Source organism: Ursus maritimus, unplaced genomic scaffold (genome assembly GCF_017311325.1).
Source record: "Ursus maritimus isolate PB19 unplaced genomic scaffold, ASM1731132v1 scaffold_18, whole genome shotgun sequence".
Taxonomy (NCBI): Eukaryota; Metazoa; Chordata; class Mammalia; order Carnivora; family Ursidae; genus Ursus; species Ursus maritimus.
Window position 1 is genome coordinate 56,611,236 of NW_024424230.1, and position 15,803 is coordinate 56,627,038.

At 39.9% G+C, this 15,803-nt stretch overlaps 1 protein-coding gene across 2 annotated transcripts in view; it reads left to right on the plus strand.

Annotated features, from left to right (window-relative positions):
- The first annotated feature begins 232 nt into the window (after nucleotides 1–232).
- Nucleotides 233–15,803, plus strand: part of RALBP1 (ralA binding protein 1) — a 54,636-nt gene continuing 39,065 nt past the window's right edge. The window contains exon 1 of one of the 2 annotated variants that reach the window (XM_008690078.2): nucleotides 233–913. The gene's annotated coding sequence lies outside the window, so the exon portion shown is untranslated. Of the gene's footprint in view, nucleotides 914–1,227; nucleotides 1,432–15,803 lie in introns of those variants that run through there. The other variant, XM_040632723.1, reaches the window with a different exon arrangement.

The window sequence follows — 15,803 nt, forward strand, 5'->3', positions numbered from 1 at the left end:
AAAAAAAACCCCAAAAAACTTCCCAAGCAATCAGAAAACAATGGCTACCACAGACCATGTTGGTATCTAATTGTAGGAGGCTCTAGTCAGGCTTAGGTGGCTGAGTAGAAAAAGTGGTGTACAAGGGAGAGACCAACCTATTGTCAAATCTGTCAGCTTATCTGGGAGGTATAGCGTCGCAGGACGGATTACGTAGGTTAATCCACATTATACAATGAAGTTCTAAAGAGAGTATTATTGCACGTAAGAATGCTAATAATTGGGAAGGGCATTTATCCCAAATTACATCTTTCCCCTAATAATCAGCCAACATCTATAAAACAAGAACACTTCAAAAGACCCTATTTCCAGCCATGCATTAGCAGAATAATTCTTCAAGTTTTGCTTAGGATTCCTGGAGGAAATTTAATTATTTTCAGCCTTTCCCACGATTCAGTTATTCTCTTTGCAACCTAAACATGCGGCCGGGCAGTTCTAATTCAGGCGTTGTCTGCAATTGTTGAGCCAAAGAGGGCGGTGGAAGACAGTCCCGCAGCCCAGCTCGAACCAGGGGCGGGCCCTTGTCAACACCCATTTTAGGAATTCTCAGCGGGGTCCCGACACAGTTTTATGCAAGTTTCTCCTCAGAGGCCCATGGCGCTTCTTTTAACGAAAGCCCACAGCAAGAGTCTCCACCCCAAGCAAAAGATTCCCCACCCAGTCCAAGGCCGGGAAGATGCCCCACCCAGCCGCAGGCTGGGCCGGCCTCCTAGGCTGGTTTAACTGGTTAGGACGACAGAAGCCTGGGGCACAAAAGATCTGCACTTCGGGAGTTGAGGAGCAGCCGGCCAGAACGTGGAGAGGAAACGTCTTTCCTTTCTCAAAACCACCGCAGCCGATGCCCCCAAGCCGTCTTCACTGATTCTCGCTCAGGGTAGGTGTTACATCCCACCCAGTCCCCCAAGACCAGGAACTGCGCAGGCGCCGGCAGAGTCCTAGCGCGGCGCATTCTCTCGCGCGCTCCCTCAGTCTCCTCAGCGAGCCTCCGGGCCGAAGGAGGCGCGGTGCTTCCTGGGTGTTGTAGTGTCCTTCCTTGACGAAGGGCCGTCACGTAAGCTGGGCCCTTGGTGTCCGGGTACTACGTCTCCCAGCGTACTGCGCGCGAGGGCACCAGGCGTTTGCCCTTGACGGCTTTAGCCGTCAGCGCAGAGAGGAGGACCCGGGAAGCCGGCAGCGGCGGGAGGAGGGAATGCGCGTGCGCGTTGGGCCGGCTCGTCGCGTTCTGTCCCAATCATTGTAAACAGGCGGAGGCTGGGGCGGGGTGGGAATGGGGCACCCGAGGCCGGCTAGGGGCGAAGCGCAGGAGGCGCCTACGGTGGCTGCGGCGGCACCGTGAGCGCGAGGAGGAGGCGGCTGCGGCGGGGGCGGGCTGTCGCGCGGCGGCAGGCACAGGTCAGTGGCGGGCAGCGGTGGCTTGCGGAGGTCGTGGCGGTGCCCCTCGCGTGCCCGGGGAGCCCTCTCCGCACCCACCTCGCAGCGGCGTCTGTCAGGCAGCGTGCGGGGCTGGGCGCTCGCCGCGCGCGGAGCGGGAGTTGGGGGTGGGGGGCGTGGCTGCCCCGAGTGCGGGTTCATCCCGGGCAGGCTTCTCCCCAGTTCTCGCTCCGTTGCCGGTCGTTTCTCCCCCTTGCCGGCCGGGCCTCCCTCGTGGCATCCGCATTTGTGATTTGGTGCTCTCGGGGTCCGGAGGAGGAGAGTCAGGAACCGGGCCCCTCCCCACTTGAGTCTCCAGGCCTTAGGGCAGCTCTTGGGCACCGGAACGGAGGAGAGGGGATTCTGTCTTTTATATAATCACTATTTTTTAAAATCACACTCGGAATATTGACCCGTCTCCAGGACTTGCCCAGTGAACTAGGAAGAGGCTCTTAATGTTTCCCACCCCTGGCACGGAAGCTGTGGGGCTCCTTTGGGTGCTGCCGTCTTTCGTTCAGGTTTCAGTGCGAATGGACGGAGTTGAGAATTATTTTTACAACTCATTTTCAAGTATGCTTGTGCCAAAATGCTGTTATTGAGGTCACCTTTTTTTTTCTTTTTTAAATTTATCGTTATGAGAGTGAAACAGGTTTTACAAAATATTCCACGCCCCAGTCAACCTGAAATAATTACCGTGTTTCGAGTTTTCGGGTTCATGACTTCAGAGCCTCCCTCTTGACCAAGCAGCTTGTTTCCTCTAAGGCCTAGTAGAGTTCTTGAAAATAATTAAAATGTTAACTCGAGATACTTTGTGCACTGTAGGAGAAGTACAGTCGTTTGGACATGGAGTTCACACACCATCTAGCCTCGTTTGAAAAGCTTTCACTGAATATTTTGTAGAGTGGAGTGGGCATGTTCACATGGTGCAGCACTTTCGGTAGCATTCCATCATACTTGGCAGTTATTCATAAAGTATTTAAGTGGTGATAAGGAGCAAGCTTACTTTTGGTTTGTGATTATAGGGGCAGCCCTTCTAAATGAAAAAAATGGGACTGTGAATAAGAAAAGTAACCTCTCTTGACGCCTTCCTAGTTGTCTTGGTGATTTAATTGTTCCTTTCTGAGTGTCTTTCTGAAAATGAGTAATTGCTGTCAACTGTACCGGCAGTAGGAGAGGTAGGAAGGAAGTTAGAGTGGTTCCCACTTTTCAAAGTGACCCATAGATTTAAGTGGGGTAGACTAACAGTAACCACTGAGAAGTAATTCTTTGAACAAAGTATCTTGAAGCAAATATGACGTAACTTAATTTGCTCTCTTCAAAATAGTATCTCTCATTTTAGATCTAATTTAGAAAACTAGATGTGTTATCAGAAAATGAATATTAACTTTAATTTGTACACTTGTATTTGCATGGCTGTTTGCTTGGCAAGGGGAGATTGGGCCTGAATGTAACCCAAAAGTATGTTCTTTCTTTTTTGGAAGAAACTTCGTGATAGAAACTTAAGTCAGTATATGTGGAAGGAATAAGGAGGAATGGGGGTCATTTTGTGTAGAGGAATTACTGTGTAGGAGGTACTATGCCAGGTGAAGAGGACTTACGGATGGATAAAGCAGTGCCCCTGCTTTCTGGATGATAAGGCTTTATTTCTTACTTGAACTGTTTGCAAGTACAATATGTTTTTAAGGTTACTTTGGAGAAAGTATGGGGGTGTAGAGGGTATACAAAGGAGATAGTGATCAGTTTCCTAAGGGAAGAGAAGGAGAGATTGAGGAAGGTCGCAGTGGTAAGGAAAAAGTATGTATAGGTGGGGATGAAAACAGTAAGGATGGGCATTTAGGTAGAAGGAACAGTGTAAACAGAAGCATGGGAGTCTAAGCTTCCATAATGAGTTGTAGGATCTGCAGGTGTAGCTAGTAGGCAGGGGCCAAATGATGGATAGTCTTATACACAGTTGAAGTAGTTTCAACTTTTATCTTGTAAGTAAATACAAGTCACTGAGACAGGATAAAGAAAACAGAAGCCTAAGCCAGCTCAGCCCATTTTAACTCCTTGCTGTGTGTCACATTAGGTACTTTATGCTTTGTGTCCTTAAACTTAAAGGTTTAGGCATGACTAAGGCAGAAAATGAGGGAAACAAGGGGTGCCTGGGTGGCTCAGTCAGTTAAGTGTCTGCCTTTGGCTCAGGTCATGATCCCAGGGTCCTCGGTTTGAGCCCTGCATTGGGCTCCCTGCTCATCAGGAAGTCTGCTTCTCCCTCTGCAGTTCCCCCTGCTTGTGCTCTCTCGCTTTCTCTCTGTGAAATAAATAAATAAAAATAAATAAATAAAATCTTTTAAAAAAAGAAAGAAAATGAGGGAAATGAACTTAAGGCAGAAGGAAAGCTGGATGTGATTAGGGAGAGCATGGAACACTTTGAAGAGCCAGAAGTCATTCTCTGCAAGTATAGCATTGGGTTTATGGTGGTAAGTAGCACAAGATGACGCTGCACAGATAGATCCTTGAGTATTGCATGACATTCTAAGCATTCTAGAACTTTTTCCTTATAGATAATAATAGAGTTTATGAATTTTAATTAGGAAAGAGTCATGATAAGGTTTTCCTCTTGGAAAGATCATTCTGGTATTGTAGAATGCAGATTTCGGAAGGGATGGAGGGAAGATGCGTCAGGGTGCAGAAAGACTGGCTAGGAGTTTTTGTAATAATTGAGGTGACAAGGCCCTAAAATAAAGTAGAGTCGGTGGAGATACAAAGGCATAGGTTAACAGCAGAAACATTTAGAAGGTAGAATTCATAGGATTCAGTTGCAGTTGGATTTTAACTTGGGCCATTGAACAGACAGTGGTAAAGTTGACCCTTGAACAACGTGGGGGTTAGAGGTGCCAACCCCCCTTGCAGTCTAAAATCCATGTACAACGTTTGACTCCCCCAAAACTTAACTACTAATAGCCTGGTGTTGATTGAAGTCCTACAGATAACATAAGGTCAATTAACACATACATGTTATATGTATTATATACTGTATTCTTACAATAAAACTAGAGAAAAGAAAATTTACTAAAATAATAAAGACAAAAATATGTTTATAGTACAGTACTGTATTTATCAAAAAAAAAAAAAAAAAAAAAAAGACCACATCTGAGTAGCTACCACAAAGCTCAAACCCATGTTTAAGGGCCAGCTCTGTACTGAGAAAGGGACTTAAGGAAGAGGAGCAGGCTTGGGGAGGAACAGTGTTTTAGCTTTTGGAAATATCAAGTGGGAGTTGTCCGTAAAACATCCAGGTGGAAACATCAGCTACAGAGTTGGGGTGTGGGTTTGGAGTCAGATCTTGCTATGAGAGTCAGCAGGCAATATTATACGTGATAGCTGCAACCTTTGATTTACATAATACCATGTAGGAAGACTTTACCAGTGGAGAATAGTTCTGGAAATAGACAATGGAGAACATTTACAGCTAAATTGAGGAAGAAGACCTGAAAGGGAAATTCCTAAGTGTTTAGAGATTAAGAGAAATAATGAGAAAATGTCACAGAAGCCAAAATGGAATCATTTCAAAAGGAAGCTATGCTTCACAACCAACTCTCCAGAAAAAAAGAAAAAAATTTAAGAAAGCTATACTTCAAATGCTTTGAGAACTTGAGTGAAACAAGGATTATTAGGAGTCTGTTGAATTTGATAACTAAGTAAAAGCAGTTTTGTAACATTCTGCGTAACGCTACCATTTGGGGAAGGAGCTAGTTTCTTTGAATTGAGAAGTTAATGGGAGATCAGAGAGTGAAGAAAGTAAATGTGGATTAGTTCAAGAATAAACAAATCTTAGCTGTGAAGGGAAGAATGGAAAGAGGTGTTAGCAGACGGTAAAAAGGCTTGAGAGAGTGATTTTTAACATGGCAAGGACTGAACCTGCTTTTTTCTTATGACAGTTTAATTGAAATGTGATTCATATGATGTAAAATTCATCCCCTTAAAGTGTACAACTCAGTGGTTTTCAGTATATTCACAGAATTGTGCAGCCATCTCCACAGTCAACGCTAGAATGTTTTCATTACCTCAAAAAAGAAACCTTTTACTCATTATCACTCACCATTCCCTCTCCTCCCACCCATTAGTAGCCACTGATCTGCTGCTGTCTCTGGATTTGCCTATTCTGGACATTTCATATAGATGGAATCACATATATGATCATTTGTGACTGACTTCCTTTACTCAGTATAATGTTCTCAGGGTTTATCCATATTATAGCATATACCAGGATTTCATTTCTTTTTATTGCCAAATAATCTTCCATTGCCTGGTTATACCATGTTTTGTTTATCCATTGATCAGTTGGTGACTATTTGAGTTGTTTCTACTTTATGGCTTTTGTGAATAATGCTGGTATGAATATTCATGTGCAAGTTTTTGTGTGGATGTATGTTGCTCCTAGGTGTATACCAAGGAATAGAATTGCTGGATCATATGGCTATTCTTATGTTTAACATTTTGAGGAATTGCCAAACTGTTTCCCATCATTTCATTATGCAGTGTAAGGATTCTGCTATCTCCACATCTTCACCAACACTTGTTATTTTCTAGCTTTTAAAATTTTAGCAATTCTAGTGGGTGTGAATTGGTATCTCATTGTGGGTTTGATTTGATGATGATGACCATCTTTTCATGTGCTTGTTAGCCATTTGCCTATCTTCTTTGGAAAAATATTCGTTATTTGCCCATTTTAAAATTGGGTTATTTGTCTTTTTGTTGTTGAGTTTTAAGAGTTCCTTTATATAGGGGCGCCTGGGTGGCACAACGGTTAAGCGTCTGCCTTCGGCTCAGGGCGTGATCCCGGCGTTCTGGGATCGAGCCCCACATCAGGCTCCTCCGCTATGAGCTTGCTTCTTCCTCTCCCACTCCCCTGCTTGTGTTCCCTCTCTCGCTGGCTGTCTCTGTCTCTGTCAAATAAATAAGTAAAAAATCTTAAAAAAAAAAAAAAGAGTTCCTTTATATATTCTGGATGATAGACCGTTATCAGAATAGGATGTGCAAATACTTTCTTCCATTCTTCAGGTTCTCTTTTTACTTTCTTGATAGTACCCTCTGATGTACAAAATTTTTAAATTTTGTTGAGATACAGCTTATAAATTTTTTTTCTTTTGTTACACATAATTTTGGTGTCATATCTAAGAATCCATTGTCAAATCCAAGGATATGAAAATTCTTATAAAAGTTTTTGGTTTTAGGTTTTATATTCAGGTGTTGATTCATTCTGAGTGGAAAGCCAGTTGTTTCATCCCCATCTGTTGAAGAGACCATTTTTTTCCCCATTGAATAGTCTTTACACCCTTGTTGATAATCAGTTGACCATAGATGTTTGTGTTTATTTCTGGACTCTCAAATCGATTCCATAGTTCTTTATGTTTATACTAATGTGAGTACCACATTGTTTTGGTTACTCTAGTTTTGTATTACCTTTTGAAATCAGGAAGTCTGAGTCTTCCAACTCTGTTTTTTTTGCTTATTCTTTGTGGCTATTTAGGGCCCTTTGCAATTCCATATTAAACTGAGGATCAGCTTTTCTGTTGCTGCAAAAGAGATTGTTGAAATTTTGATAGAGTTTGCTTTAAATCTGTACATCCCTTTGAGTTACTTTGTGACTTCCAGTCTGTGAAAAGGCTGTAGTCTCTATGTTGTACCTTTTACCCCTGCAAATGGATTTTTTTTTTAAATTTTGTTTTTGGAGTCTTTGTTTCTAGTGTGTGGATATATAGTTTATTTTCTGTCTTCATCTTGTATCCTGTAACTTTGTTAAACTCATTTATTAGCTCCAATAATTTCCTAGTATATTCTTTTGGGTTTACTGTGTAAATCATGTCATCTGTGAATGAATAGAGACAGTTTACTTCTTTCTTTCCTAATGTGAATGCATTTTATTTTACTTTTTAAAAAGATTTTATTTATTCATTTAATGTGTGCACACGAGCGGGGGGTCGGGGGAGAGGGAGAAGCAGACTCCCCCACTGAGCAGGGAGCCTGATGTGGGACTCAATCCCAGGACCTAGAGATCATGACCTGAGTTGAAGGCAGACACCCAACCAACTGAGCCACCCCGGTGCCCCGCGTGCATTTTATTTATTGATTTTTTTTTTTTTTTCATAATTGTCATTGCTTGAACTTCCAGTTCGGTGTTGAATAGAAATGGCAAGGCAAACCTCTTTGTCTTCTTCCTGGTCTTAGGTGGAAAGCTTCCAGTCTTTGACCATTAACTGTAATGTTAACTGTGGGTTTTTCAGTGATGCTCTTTATCAGTTGCCTTCTATCCCTACTTTGTCAGATGTTCTGTTAAATGTTTGTTAATATTTCTACATATTTTTTAATTAAAAACACTTTTTTCTATTTTTGATTTTCAGTGTCATTTCATTGTGGTCAGAGAACATATTTTGTGTGCTTTCAGTCTTACAAACTTTATTCAAGTTTGTTTGGGGCCCAACATAACTATGTTTTGATGAATGTTCCAAGTGCACTTGAGATGAATCTGTATTATGCTATTGTTGAGTGGAGTGTTCTGTAGATGTCTGTTAGGTAGAGTTTGTTTAAAGTATTGTTCAAGTCTCTCTTCCTTATTGGTGTTGTCCACTTGGTCTATTCATTATCAAAAGGGGGATATTGAAGTCTTCCAACTATTGTTGAACTGTTTCTCCTTTCAATTTATAGTCAGTTTTTTTGTTCCATGTCTTTTAGGGTTCTGTTATTAGGTGTGTATACATTTATAATTGTTATCTTGTTGACAGACCTACCCTTTTATCATTATATAGTATTCTTTGTCTCTTGTAATAGATTTTGTCTTAAAGTTTATTTTGTTTGGAATTAGTATAGTTAGTCATCCCAGCTGTCTTTTGGTTACTGTTAGCATGAAGTATCTTTTTCCATCCTTTTACTTTCTTTTTTAAATTAAATTAAATTTTAAAAGATTTTTTTATTCATTTGAGAGAGAGAGCACGCAAGAGCATAAGTGTGGGGGGGAGGGTCAGATAGAGAGGGAGAGCAGACTCTGTGCTGAGCAGGGAGCCCGATGCAGGGTTCAGTCCCAGCACCCTGGGATCATGACCCGAGCCAAAGGCAGACACTCAACTGACCGAGCCACCCAGGCACCCCCATCCGTTTAAGGCACACAGCTTGTGTCTTAGAACTTGAGTCTTTTGTGGGCAACATATAGTTGGATCTTTAAAAAAAAAAAAAAAAAATCGGTTTTGCCACTATCTGCCTTCTAATTTTAGGAATTTAACCAATTTACCTTTAAAGTAATTACTGATTAGGAGGAATTTCTGCGTTATTGCTGTTTGTCTTCTATATATTTTATATCTTTTTTACTCTTCAATTCTTCCATTACTGCCTTCTGTGTTTCTTTGCAGTGTATTATTTTAATTCCTTGTATCTTATTTACTATATATTTTTGAGTTATTTCTTAGTGGTTGCCCTAGGATTACAATTAACATTTTAATTTGTAATAGTCTAGTTCAGATTAATACCATTTTAATTTCATCAGTGTATAAAAACTGTACTCCTATAGCTCCACTCCCCCTTATGGTGCTTTTGTCACAAGTTGTATCTTTATACATTGTATGCCCATCTGATAAAAAATTGTTCCTTTATGCAACTGTCATTCAAATCAAAAAGGAGAAAAGAGATACAGATGAAAAATACATTTATATTTTAAATTTTTTAAAGATTTTATTTATTTGGGGGAGAGAGAGAGAGAACGCATGTGCGCACAAGTGGGGGCAGGGGCAGAGGGAGAGGGACAAGCAGACTCCCTGCTGAGCAGGGACCCGGATGCGGGGCTTAATCCCAGTACCCTGAGATCATGATATGAGCTCAAGTCAGGCACTTAACTAACTGAGCCACCCAGGTGCCTGGAAAATACATTTATACTGTCTTTTGAAAGTGTATGTCTTTGGACCAAAAACCTTGAGAGGAATGTCTTTTTTTTTTTTTTTTTTTAAAGATTTTATTTATTTATTTGACAGAGATAGAGACAGCCAGTGAGAGAGGGAACACAAGCAGGGGAGTGGGAGAGGAAGAAGCAGGCTCATCGCAGAGGAGCCTGATGTGGGGCTCGATCCCAGAACACCGGGATCACGCCCTGAGCCAAAGGCAGACACTTAACTGCTGTGCCACCCAGGCGCCCCAAGAGGAATGTCTTAATATGTCTTTTATATTTGATATAATATGTTTTGATATGTCTTTTATATTTACCTATGTAGTTACTTCTATCAATGTTCGTTATTTCTACATGTGGATTCAAGTTACTGTTTAGTGTCCTTTCATTTCAGCATGAAGGACTCACTTTAGCATTTCTTGTAGGATAGATCCATTAGCAATGAATTCTTTCAGATTTTCTTCCTTTGAGAATGTATTGTTTTTTTCGTTCAATTTTGAGGGATAATTTAACAAGATAAAGATTCTCAGTTGATAATTTTACAAGATAAAGATTGTTAGTGTTTTTTCCTTCTGAAACTTTGATTATGTCATCCCACTGCCTTCTGGCCTTTATGGTTTCTGATGAGAAGTCACCTGTTAATGATATTGAGGATCCCTTGTATGTGATGAGTCACTTCGTTCTTGCTTCTTTCAAGATTCTCTCTTTGTCTTTGAACTGCTTGATGAAGATGTGCCTCAGTGTGAATTTCACTGAATTTCTCCTGTTTGGAGTTTGGAGAACTTCCTGGATATATAGATTAATATATTTCATTAAGTTTGAGACATTTTTAGTCACTATTTCTTCAAATATTTCTGCTCTTTTCTCTCTTTCCTCTCCTTTTGGGACTGCCATTATGCTTGGTGTGCCAGATGGTGTCCCACAAATCTCTTAGGCTTTCTTATATTTTCTTCATTAATTTTTGTGTCTGATCCCCAGATATATTTCAGTTGACCTCTCTTTAAGATTACTGGTTCTTTGTCCTGCCTTCTCAAATCTGGTGTTGAGCCTTTATAGTGAATTTTTCATTTCAGTTATACTTTTCAACTCCAGGATTTCTATCTGATTGTTTTAAAAATAATTTCTCTTTATTAATATTCTTCATCTGGTGAGCCAGAGTTCTTATGCTTTCCTTTAGTTCTTTAGGCATAATTTCCTTTTGCTTTTGAACATATTTAAAACAGATTTAAAGTCGTTGTCCACTAAGTCTAATGTTTTCCTTAAGGAGAGTTTCTAGTGATTGCTTTTTTCCCTTGTGTATGGACTGTTCCTTCTTGTTTCTTTATATGCGTGTAATTTTTTGTTGAAGTTGGACATTTTGAGTATTATAATATGGCAGCTGTGGAAATTAGGCTCCTCTTTCTCCAGAAGTGTTGCTAGTTGTAGTTGTAGTTGTTGTTAGTTTAAGAACTTTCCTGAACTAATTTTGTAAAGTACGTATTTGTCATGTGTGCCCACTGAAGTTTGTGTCTGTGTTCTGTCAGCTAATGATTGGACAGGTATTTCCTTAAACATTTGGTACCAAAAATGTCTCCCAATATCTTCAGAAGGGTGTTGTGCTTCTGTTGGAATATTTTATTCCTTGAGCACTCAGCCACCCTACAACTCTGGTTAGCCTTAATTTCCTGTTTGCGTAGAGGTCAAGGTCATCCAGAAGTGAGAGTGTAGGGACTTCTTGGGTAGGATAAACTCAGTGAGATCCACACCGACAATCTTAATCAAACAGTTGAAAGACAAAGAGAGAATCTTGAAAGAAGCAGGAGTGAAGTGACTCCTCACATACAAGGAATCCTCAGTATTATTTAACAGCTGACTGTTCCAACTTCTTACCAGAAACCGTAGAGGCCAGGAAGTGGTGGAATGACATAGTCAAAGTACTGAAAGAAAAAAACTGTCAACCAAGAGCTGGCAAAATTCCTGAGCATGTGCACAGCTCTGGGCATGCATGTTGCATCCTAGATTCCCAGGAATCTGTTGAAGCTGTTCAAGGTCCTTATTTCTCAAAATAGCTCATTGCACAGCCTTTCCTCTCAAGGTTTTGGTCAGTTTATTTGCACCAACTGTTATTTATTGCATCAGGCAGCAAGTACTGAAAACGTCTGCTTGTATATGTTTTTGACAAACATCCCTTGTGTCCTGTAGTGGCTTTAGCTTGGGGGATGTCTGAATTAGCAGCATTAGGTGAGTTAAAGCAAGACTTTTCACATGTATTCCAGGGAGCCATTAGATTGGTCAAAACAAATGATTTCAGTTTGTTTCCAAATGAGGTTTGTTTTGCTGTACCAGTAGTACCAGGAATATGGGCTGTTGTTTTCGCAGCCACCACTGATCTAGCCCAGGACAGGACGAGAGTAAGTTAAATGCCGCAAAGGCCTATGTTCTTACTAAGATTTAGCTGTTTTTCTTGAATAAGTACCCCCTGGATTGCTATAAGCTTTTGGTTTAGTTTCTGGTGTTCTGGAAAAGTTGATTCTGACAGTTTTTTGTTGCTTTTGCTGTTTCTTATGCCAGCATTTTGCCAACGTTACTCCCATCTATTTATTATACTACACTTGTTTTTAGGCTACCTGTATGTATGAGTATAAAGTGAATTTCATGTTTCACGTAGCATACAATGGGTCAGAGTATTCTCTTTCTCAGTGCTTTATTTTTCAAGGATTTTAGGTGCTTAAAGAGATGCAATATAAATAAAGGTTTTCTGGCTGTTATAAACACTACGTAAGCACCCTTTAATTACATTTTTGCTTACTTTGTGTAATTTGTGGATAAAGTTTTGATAGTGGAATTGCTAGGTGAGAATATTAATTTTTGATAGGTTTTGCTAAATTGCCCTTTTAAATGTATCAGTTTACACTTTCACCAGTAGTATATGAGGGTGTTTGTTTCTTCACACCTTTCCATTATTGGGTATTTAGACCTGTTCATCTTCAGAAAATTTGTGGTTGAGAAAGAGCATCTCTTTAATTTCCTATTCCTTCATTTTAAAAATATTTTTTAAAAAAAGATTTATTTATTTATTTTAGAGAGAGAGGGTGGGGGGAGGGTCAGAGGGGGAGAGAGAGAGAGAAAATCTCAAGCAGAGCATGGAGCATGGAGCATGAAGCCTGACACGGGGCTTGATCTCGCAACCCTGAGATCATGACCTGAGCCAAAATCAAGAGTCAGATGCTTAATTGACTGAGTTAATTAAGCCACCTCCGTTTTTAAAAATGTCTTTTTTTGTGTGTATTTTGTATTTATACCTTCTATCGTTTTTTTGTTTTCCTTTTTAAGAAAAATTTATAAAATATTTGTCATGTTCTAGGGACACCTGGGTGGCTCAGTTGGTTAAGCGTCCAACTCTTCCTTTGATGTCAGGTCATGATTTCAGGGTCGTGAGATTGAGTTCTGTGTCAGGCTTGGCGCTTAGCAGGAAGTCTGCTTGAGATTTTCTCTCCCACTCCCCCCCGCCCCCCGGTCCCCTGCTTGTGCATGTGTGCTCACTGTCTCTCTCAAAGTCTTTTTAAAAATGTTAATGATTTGTAATAAAACTGTTAAAGAATTTGTTTATGATGTTTTCAAAATGAACTTAAAAGGGGCGCCTGGGTGATTCAGTCAGTTAAGCATCTGCCTTCCACTCAGGTCGTGATCTTGGGGTCCTGGGATCAAGCCCCGCATCGGGCTCCCTGCTCACCGGGGAACCTGCTTCTCTCTCTCCTCCCCACTCGTGCTGTCTGTCTCTTAAATAAAATATTTTAAAAAATGTACTTAAGATTTTTTGAAGGGTTTTCAAATGGACAAAGAGAAAAGGCAGAAAAAGCTTCCTTTTTCATAGTCTTGTAAAAGGGAGAAATATAGTTTAGAAAATGGCAAGTTTTGTCCAAACATCTTTATGCTCTTTTTTATAGTTAATTAATAGCACAATTGAATATTGGCTAATATTACTGCTAACTGACTATCTACTGTATATGAGGAATTTCATTTTATTTATCTTGGGAACGCCTTGCCAGATGTCAACATTCTTTTGTACAGATAAGGAAATTTGGTCCCTGAAAGTTGATGGTGTTCAGTCAAAATCCATAGCTGTGTTCCAGACAGAGCTAAGATTTGAATACAGATCATCTCTCAGACTTCAGAGCCCATATACTTCTTATATACCAAATTATCTCTCCATCAGGGTATTTCCCAGTTTCCTTACAGAGAGAAGGGGCCTGGGTGAGACAAATAATACAGTTGTGTTTTTCTCAGTCATTAAAGATAGTACCAAAGGAATAGCATTTCTTAGTATGTTCTTGCAGAGGTGTTTTATATACATACAAAGAATGTATGTATGCACATACAAAGGATACATATAAGTATGTATCCTTTAAAAGAAGACTATTTTAAAGAGAGTGCACACACATGAGCAGGAGGAGGGGCAGAGGGAGAGAGAGAATCTCAAGTGGGCTCCGCACTCAGATGCAGGGCTCAATTCCATGACCCTGAGATCACGACCTGAGCCGAAATCACAGGTCATTCACCCAGCCGACAGAGCCACCCAGGTACCCCAAATATGTAAACGTCCTATTCTAAACAGTTTTTTTTTTTTTAAGATTTATTTATTAGAGAGAGAGAGAGAGAGCATGCAGTGGTGAGGGGCAGAGGGAGAGGGAGAGAAAGAATCCCAAGCAGACTCCCCGTTAATCGAGGAACCCGATGCAGGGCTCAATCTCATGACCCTGAGATCATGACCCAAGCCAAAATCAAGAGCTGGCCAACCAACTGAGCCACACATGCACCCCACTATTCTAAACACATGGAGCAAGGAAATTTGTATTTGTTGAGCACTTGCTGTGTGCCAGGTACTAGACCTATTTATATTTGAGTGAAGTCCTTAAAACTGGTTGCCTTGAAAAGTACAAATATTTAAAAACTAAGCTTTTACGTAAAAGATTATTGAAAACAAAAATATTAGTAAAACTCATTTGGAATTGCTTTCAGAGCTAATACCATGATATAATGAAATATGGCAGTTCATTATGAATTGATTGTTAAATTAATTCAAAAGCACTAAAAATCGAGAGGCAGATATTGTGACAGGTTGAGAATAAAACTGCATACCGTTGCCGTTGTTTAAAAATGGGGTGTGTGTGTCAGTTACTGGAATAGTGGTTTTGTGTGACCAGGACTTTCCTCTTAACCTTTTCATAAATAGGAATCTTTCACTAACCTGCCAGTGGTGGGTGCTTTTAGATAAATAGAGCTGGATAAGGAGCTACTAAAGAGAAAAGAGAGCTGGGGAAGATGAGGAAAGAAAGCTCCCCTTCCCTGTACTGTGAAGAAGACTTTGTAAGGAAGATTCATAAATTATAGCGGTAATTTTAAGTAGTTTCTCCTGAAGTCGAAATAGTGAATCAAGAACTTTGACTTCCTGCTTAGGAAACTTATGGAAAACAAAAGTGTGAATATAAAAATGGAGAAAAGGCTCATTGAAGTCCATTTTGTATCCTACTAGTATGGTAACAAACAATTGAAAAGCAGCAGATACCATCTAAGTTTTTCAACTTACGTTTAGCATTTAAAAAAATGTATATTATGAGTATATTATAGTCTTAAATGTATATTTAATACATATTTATACTGTTGTTTGCTATTTACTGAGTATAAATAATACTCTTATTTGATATTTCAGTATTAATATACTTTTAAATGTATGTTAAAGAGTATATTATGACATAGAATTTAGTTTCCTCAGGTTTTCCTTAACGTTACTTTTTTTTTTTAATTAAAAGACTTTTTAAAGCAGTTTTAGGTTCAGAGCAAAATTGAGCAGAACAAGAAAGATTTCCCATATACCCCCTTCTCCCCGTTATCAGCACCCCCCCCACCAGAGTGGTACATGTTATGCTTGATGACCCTATATTGACACATTATAATCACCCAGTCCATAGTTTACATTAAAGCTCACCCTTGGTGTTGTACATTCTGTGGGTTTGGACAAATATATAAGGACATGTATCTATCATTATGGTATCACACAGTGTTTTCACTGCCCTAAAAATCCTTTGTGCCCTGCCTGTTCTTCCTTCGCTTCCTCCTCCCCTCCCCCAGCCACAGCAACCATTGATCTTTTAGCAGTTTCCATAGTTTTACCTTTTCCAGAATGTCATATAATAGGAATCAGTACAGTATGTAGCCTTTTTAAGTTGGCTTCTTTCACTTAGTAATAGGTGCTTACAATTCTTCCTCCATTTAAGAATCCACTCATTTATTTTTAGCACTGAATTCTATTATCTGGATATACCACAGTTTATCCATTCACTTACCAAAGGACATCTTGGTTACTTTTAAGTTTTTGCAATTATGAATGAATGTAATTCTCTTAAGTTAGCTGCCATTAACATCTTTTTTGTTTGTTTGTTTTAGAGAGAAGGCAAGAGAA